Below are 7,806 nucleotides of genomic sequence, written 5' to 3' on the forward strand. Positions count from 1 at the left end.
TTGGCTCTATGTTCAGATGGGAGATGGCTGTAGTAGTTCCAGTTTATACAGTTACAGGTTCAGTTCTCCAAAGCCAAAGAAACAAAGAGCCCTAAAATTGAGTCTTGTTGGCTCTGATGGCCTGTTTGGACCATATGACAATCCTGGAACATGGGAGATGAGCTTAGGCCTGGGTAATAGGTATAACCTGGAGGAGGTGGAGTGGATCAGCCCTGCTCAAAGCAAGGATTGAGGGTGGAGGCAGGTTGATTCCTCAGAAGGAAGTTGGGGTAAAATTACCTGGACAGTGAAAAGATTCCAAAAAGCAAATTCAGCAGTTGTCTACTACATTTGTGGACCCAGTTCTAAGGCCAGAAACCTTGGAATTATTCTTGAGTTTTTTTTCTTCTTCACCCTTTACCTCCCTCAATTATGACTGCCCATCAATTCTACATCCTAAATAGCTTTCTAATCTATCCACTTCATCCTTCCTGTCACCATTCCAGGCCAAGAAAACATTAACTCATCTTTTGACTTGTGCAATAGTTTTTCTTACATTCTCTTTCTTTTCTCTAAACTCAAAAAATAACAACAACAGGGACTTCCCTGGTGGCACAACGTTTAAGAATCCGTCTGCCAATGCAGGGGATGTGGTTCAATCCCTGGTCCAGGAAGATCCCACATGCCACAGAGCAACTAAGCCCGTGCGCCACAACCACTGAGCCTGTGCTCTAGAACCCGCGAGCCACAACTACTGAGCCCACATGCCACAACTACTGAAGCCTGCGTGCCTAGAGCCTTTGCTTTGCAACAAGAGAAGTCACTGCAATGAGAGGCCCATGCACCACAACGAAGAATAGCTCCCACCCGCCACAGCTAGAGAAAGCCTGTGTGCAGCAATGAAGACCCAATGCAGCCAAAAATAATAAATAAAATAAATAACTTTATATAAAAAAAAACAATAATAACCTAACACTTGTTGAGGGTTTATTAAATACCCAGCTCTGTGCAAAGCACTTTACTTTCACTACCTCATTCAGTTCTCAGAGCAACTCTACGAAGTAAATAACAGTGATATTCCCCCACCAGATAGAAGGGGAAACTTTAATTAGAAGCAAAATTCTTAACACTCAAATTTCTTCAATGGCTTCCCATTTCTCTACATTCCTGACATCGATTATTATGTAATGAAGTACTTCCAAACTTTACTGTCTTGAAAACAATAACAATCATTTGTTTACATTAAGAATCTACAGTGTGGGCAGGGCTCAACAAGAGAGGCTCATCTCTTTTCCTTGCAGCATCAGCTGAAGTGGCTTGACTAGGGGATGGAGAATCCACTTCCAAGACGGCTCACTCATATGGCTGGCAAGTTAGTGCTGGCTATTGTCTATAAGCTCAACCAGGGCCAAGGGTCAGGACCCTCAGTTCCTGTCCTCGTGGCCTTTCTATGTGGGCCTCTCCATAATCTGCTTGGGCTTCCTTACAACACGGTGGCTGGATTTCAAAAGTGTCCAAAAAGACAGGAAGTAGAAGTCGCCATTTCTTAAGACATGAGGCAAGAATCTGGCACAGCATTGCAGAGCCCACTGGGAGGATTATCAAAGAATTTTGGGGTCAGGTTTTAACTTGCCACAGCCTAACTATAAAAATCCATAACATAGGGGCTTCCCTGGTGCTGCAGTGGTTGAGAATCTGCCTACCAATGCAGGGGACACGGGTTCGAGCCCTGGTCTGGGAAGATCCCACATGCTGCGGAGCAACTAAACCCGTGCGCCACAACTACTGAAGCCTGTGTGCCTAGAGCCCATGCTCTGCAGCAAGACAAGCCACTGCAGTGTGAAGCCTGTGCACTGCAACAAAGAGTAGCCCCCGCTTGCCGCAACTAAAAAGAAAGCCCGAGTGCAGCAATGAAGACTCAGTGCAGCCAAAAATAAAGAACTAAAATTTTTAAAAATCCATAAAATAAACTAAAGAGCTTTCCATGATTTGGTGCTTGTTAACCAATCCATTATCTCATTTCATGATAATATCTCTCTGTGAACTATGGCCTTCTTTTAGTTCCTCCAATGTATGAGGTTCTCTTTCACCTCAGGGTTATTGCATTTGCTATTTGCACCCACCTGGAATGCTTTCCCTGTCTTTACCCAATCTCCTAGCTTCAGATCTTAGCATAAACGTCCTCAACCACTACTGTTCTAGGTTAAGCCCCTTTGTTTTAAGCTCTCATAGAATTCCTGGCTCAGTAGGTACATCTTAAGTACATTATGAAAACAAAGCAGTTGAATGAATGAGAAAATTCACTGCCCCTTCAGTCTGAAACGCTTTTCCCATCTCCATGTCTTCTCATGATGCACCCTTGCTCCACCCAATGTCCAGTTTCTGGTTGGATGGACTCCATATCTTGTAGCATTTCAACTTTTCTTAAAATTCCACCTCTTCCAGGAAGGTGATAATTTCCCACCCAGGATAAACACACAGCTTTCAGAACTCACTGACTCCATCGCTTGTATGAATGGAAGGCTTGAGTGCTTGTTTTTTGGAACTTTTGTCTACTGCTCGTAGTATTCCTATCAGTATTGTCACTATTTATTTTGAAGATCCTGGAAGGCAGGCACGATTTCTCTCTGATTCACTCTTCTCTGTATTCTTAGAAAACAGGAAACAGATGGCCTGAGGACCAGCAGAGTAAAGTTGAATTTAGGTAGGCAGAGTGTACAGAATGAGCAAAGACTACGTGTGCTGGGTGTTCTCCCTGCCTTCCGGTGGGGAGAACTTGGTTCTCATCATGCCACAGCCTAGGATCAATTTCTAGTCAGAGAAGGAGACAGTTCTTATAACGGAAAACAATTGCATAGCAAACCAGAGTTCTGGTTTACCACCATCAGGGGCTGTCACTTAGTCTTCCTGGGAATTATCTCCTTACCTGTAAAGCAAGGGCACTTACACAGAAGGTAACTAGGGGCTGTTCCAGCTACAGTGATGGATGATTTTAACGATGGTTAGCTGGAAAACAAAGTTACTGAGAATCACTTATAGGAGGATGTGGTGCAGTGGAGTGGTTATAATCTTGACTTTGGGGTAAGCTTAAATACTGGTTTCATCATTTACTAGCTATGTGATCTTGGGCAAGTGACTTATCCTTTTTGAACTTCAGTGTTCTTATCTCTTATTGTGATTGCTATTGTAATGTGATTATTGCGATGATTCAATAAGATATAGTATATAAAATGTTTATCACAGTGCCTGGTATATAGTATATGCTCAATAAATAAAAGCTGTTTTTAAAAATTATTACAAATAATTACTCTTCTTTAGGGAATAATATGTAGATCAGTTTGGTTGGTATTCAGGGAAACATGTAGAGGAATACAGGGACATATTTTAAAAAGATAGGCTGGGATCATATGTGGTGGTTCTTAAATGCACAGGTGAGGCTTTGGATTTTATTCCACTGGCAATGACAAGCCACTGAACAAGGTCAGGCTTTCAAAAAGATAATGTCAATGTAGGATATAAAAGATCGTGAAGAGAAGACACACTCGAAATGGAAAGACATCATTCATTCACTCACTTATTTATTCATTCATTCTGTCAATCATCTAACAATTATCGAGCCCCTATCTGCTAGGCACTAATGAGGATGCAGGGAAAGATAGATAATTAATTAAATAATACATAAAATGTAGTAAGTGCTAGAATAGAGAAGTACCTGACTCAGAATTTTAGAGGGATTCAAAAATTCTTCCAGAAGGAAGTGATATTTAAATGGAGACCTGAAGTATTAAGGAGGGAAAGAGCATTCTAGGCAGATGAAGTATCAAGGGCAAAGGATGCATAGGCCAGAGAGAGCAGGGTGGGTGGGGGACTTGAAAGGCGTTCGGTCTTTAAAACAAAAGTAAGGAGAATCAGAACTAGGGTGATGACCAAGGTGATAGAGAAGAGGGCATAAATGAGTGTGTCATTGTGGAGATAAAAGCTAGAGAATACGGGCTTCCCTGGTGGCGCAGTGGTTGAGAATATGCTTGCCCATGCAGGGGACATGGGTTCGAGCCATGGTCTGGGTGGATCCCACATGCTGCGGAGCAACTGGGCCCACGAGCCACAACTACTGAGCCTGCGTGTCTGGAGACTGTGCTCCGCATCAACAGAGGCCGCGATAGTGAGAGTCCCGTGCACTGTGATGAAGAGTGGCCCCTGCTCGCCGCAGCTAGAGAAAGCCCTCACACAGAAACGAAGACCCAACACAGCCAAAAATAAATAAATATATTTTTTTAAAAAAAGCTATAGAATATGATGACAAACTGGGTATGTGGGAAATAAGAGAAGAGTCAAGGGTGACTCTAGTATGACAACCCTTCCCATGTTGGTGAACCCTTAACTTAGTTTGCCTTTTACTTTTCAAGTGTGTGCTGAATTTGGCTGTGTCAGCTTAGTTCAGTTGGGAACTACATATGTTTCCCTTTATGGTCCCAGTCCAGAGCTGTGCAAAAGAGGAACTTGTATAAGATTTGGAAGGCAGAAGTGAAGCAGCAGCCATTAATACTCTCTGGAGGTCACTGTGGTCAGATGCAGTGACAGGCGCAGAGGTACCTCGTAGGTTTCAGGTCATCCAGCTCTTCCTCTCGACAACCAGTAGCTCGAAGCTCACCACTTCCTCTTGGTACCCACAGAAGCAGTAGCCTCTGAGAGGTAATGGTGTTTCAAACCTCTTCACGTATTACCTTTTTGTGAGCCTACTTTGGTGGCTAGACATGCTTGATTTTTCAGATTTACTATGGTCCCTTTTCTAATCCTTCAAATATGCCTTCAAGACTTTCACTGCCCCAGCATTACCCACAGTTGTCTAAGGTCTAATTTTTATAGTAACTCTCTTATTCTATAATGCTTATAATGAATATACCCCCCAACTGAACACTGACTGATACAAGCCTCATAAAGTTCTTAGTAGCTTGGATTTCACTTGTCCTTGAGTATTTCTGGCATACCCAGGCAGCCAAGGATGGGCTGATATTAATATTTCTTCCCTTTAAGGAGAGGCATAGATCATAATCTCATTTAGTCTAGCACCACGCAAAGACTATTATCCCCAGCTTTAGCTCAATAGACCAAGGCATAGGAAATGCTAAACTAAATGGCTAAGCAGTAACATAACAAAAGGGGAGAGGAGAAAGCATGTTCCAGGAAGAGGGGACAGGATGTGCAAAGATCCAGAGATCACAACTGCTCCTTGTCTACCTTAGGCTTATTGTGGAAATTAAATGAAATAATGAGTATGAAGGCACTTGTTGATTGTATAAAGATGTGCAGATATGGCAACAAATGGGAGGACCATTTCTAAGAAAACCAGTTTACTTTCTGCTCTTTAATAGTCCTCTGGGATCTTCAGTTTACCTACATGCTCCTGTCATCATACAGCTAGAATATCAAAGAACATAATTATGTGGTTAGAGCTGGCAGGGGCTAAAGCAGTTGGCTCAGGGAAAACCATTGTCTGCTCCTGAGCCACTAGGAAAAAGGAACTGAGAGTGTCTAAAGACCAGTTTGTTCTCCTTTCATGCCAGGACTTTTCTGGAATGGAAGTGTACTGGCAACCTCAGAATTACTTCACTTTTCCTGCCCTCGGCTCTTTCAATTTACTTTTTCTCCTCTGTCCTTCGGGCAAGTCAGGGAAAAACACGCCTAAGGAATCCTGACTACAACACTTGCTGGTTGTGTGAAAGTGAACAATTTACTTCAGCTCTCTGCCTCTCAGTTTCTGCATCTGCAAAATGGGGATAATGACTTATCTCATGGGGTTGTTGTGAGGATTAAATTATTTATATGTATCAAGTCTTTAAAACAATGCACAGCACATAATGAGTGATCAGCAAATGTTAACTGATATTGTTATATTAAAAATAATTTTTATTATTAGTATAGAATCAAAAGGTCAATTGCAACCTCCTCGGTGTCCAAATCAAATGTTATATTTTCTACAATTTTATTTCTGGCATTTTCTTCTTAGAGAAATCAAGTGACTTAGAAGTTCAGTGGTTCCTGACTAGTAGTAACATTGCTTATCAATTCTAGGACTTGTGAGGAGAAATTGGTCTAATTCATCTATTCAAATCATGGTGAAGTGGAGAGGTGCCAGTATTTAGCGTGGGCTCTCCACCAGGTACCACTCCATCTTTCTCCTTCTCTTTACAGCCACGTGTCTCCATGTGCTGTCTCTACTTCTCCCCCCTACTCACCTGCTGGTCAGCTACCACAGAGACTGGCTTCCTCTCCCACCTTGCAACTGAAGCTGGCTTCCCAAAGGTGACCAACAACTTTCTAGTTTCTAAATCCGGTTAACATTTCTTTGTCTGCAGACTACTTCTCCCTTCTGAAATTATTCTCCTTGCAGGATTCCAGGATACCACACTTTTCCTCTGTAGGCATTTTCCTTACTACCTTCCTGGGTGCTGCTCATTCTCCAGTCATTTTTATTCTTTTCAATCTTATTCTTTGGTCCAGCCCTCACATGTTGGTGTTCTTCAGGTTCTCTCCTAGCCCTTCCTGTCCTCTCGCTATCTACTCCTCCCAAGGGAATCTCATCCATTCCCACGGCTCAGTCATCAGATATACAGAACTCTAGCCCAGCTCCTTCTCCTGAGCTTCTGACTCAACCTCATTGCCAGCTGAATGTCACAAAGGTGCTTCAAATTCAGCTTGTCCTGAAGTGAACTCATTATCTCCTCCCACAAAGGGACATTCCCCCCACCTCCTGTATTCCCTCTATCAACAAATGGCACCTCAACTGGCAGGATACTTTACCTGCCTATACTTGAGAATCATCCTAGCATCCCATTTCTGCCTCTCTCTCCCCTCCTCATACTCGATTAATCTCTACATTTGTCAACTTTCTGGGAACAGACATCTTTTCTCTCTCTTTGTTTCTTTTATGCTGGTTCTTATCATCATCATGTGTCTACTGATTGATTGCTATAGCCTCCTAATTGGTCCTCTGGGTTTTCACTCTTTCTTTTCTTTTATTTTTTTCAGAAGCAAAGGAAATCTGTGCTCTTTGATGAAAAAAATGGAGAGGCGCGAGCTCCTGCTCTAGAGCACACGGTCTCCTCTCCTCAAAGGCCACAGGGCGGGGCTGCTTTATAGGGTTTTTGTAGTTCTCACAGATCGGGTGCAGCTGTGCTGCTCCTGGCTCCAGGTGGTCGCAGTGCCGGGTGCAGCGTCTCTGCGCACGGCCCGCCACCGCCGCGTTGAATTATAGTGCCTGCGCGCAGACGGTCTTCCGCGGCCATCTTGAACTGAGGTGCCGTGAACAGCGCTTCTGCACCCGCCCGCCAAGCCGAGGCGTCCGCCACCATTTTCACACTAGGAGCTCTGGTTTGAGGTGCTGGGCACGAGACGTCTGCACGCAGCACCCTAGGAGCGAGTGAAACTAGACTAAGCACAAAGGAAAAAAGGTTAGACTTTATTTTCTTATCCAGATTCTATTTTTTTTCCTGGGAATTGTTAATGGGCTTTGCCGTTCGGGCCTTCTTTCTTGACTCATTCGAATTATTCTCCACCAAGTTGCCAGAACTATATTTTGTAAATGGAAAACTGACCTTGATGCTTTTCTGCTTAAAACACTTCCAGTAGTTTTAAGGATAAATTTCAATATCTTAACGGAGCTTTCAAGGCCCTATGCCTTCGGGCCTCACTGCTGCCTCCCGCCAGCCCCTGTCAGCATTACACACGCAGTCCTCCTGATCTTTCAGTTCTCAGAACGTGTCCCCGGGTCCTCATCTGGAAGCTTCTTAAACAACTATAGCCCATTTTTTTTTTTTTTTTTTTTTT

The sequence above is a fragment of the Neophocaena asiaeorientalis genome, unplaced genomic scaffold (genome assembly GCF_003031525.2).
Source record: "Neophocaena asiaeorientalis asiaeorientalis breed wild unplaced genomic scaffold, Neophocaena_asiaeorientalis_V1.1 scaffold404, whole genome shotgun sequence".
In the NCBI taxonomy this organism is placed as follows: domain Eukaryota; kingdom Metazoa; phylum Chordata; class Mammalia; order Artiodactyla; family Phocoenidae; genus Neophocaena; species Neophocaena asiaeorientalis.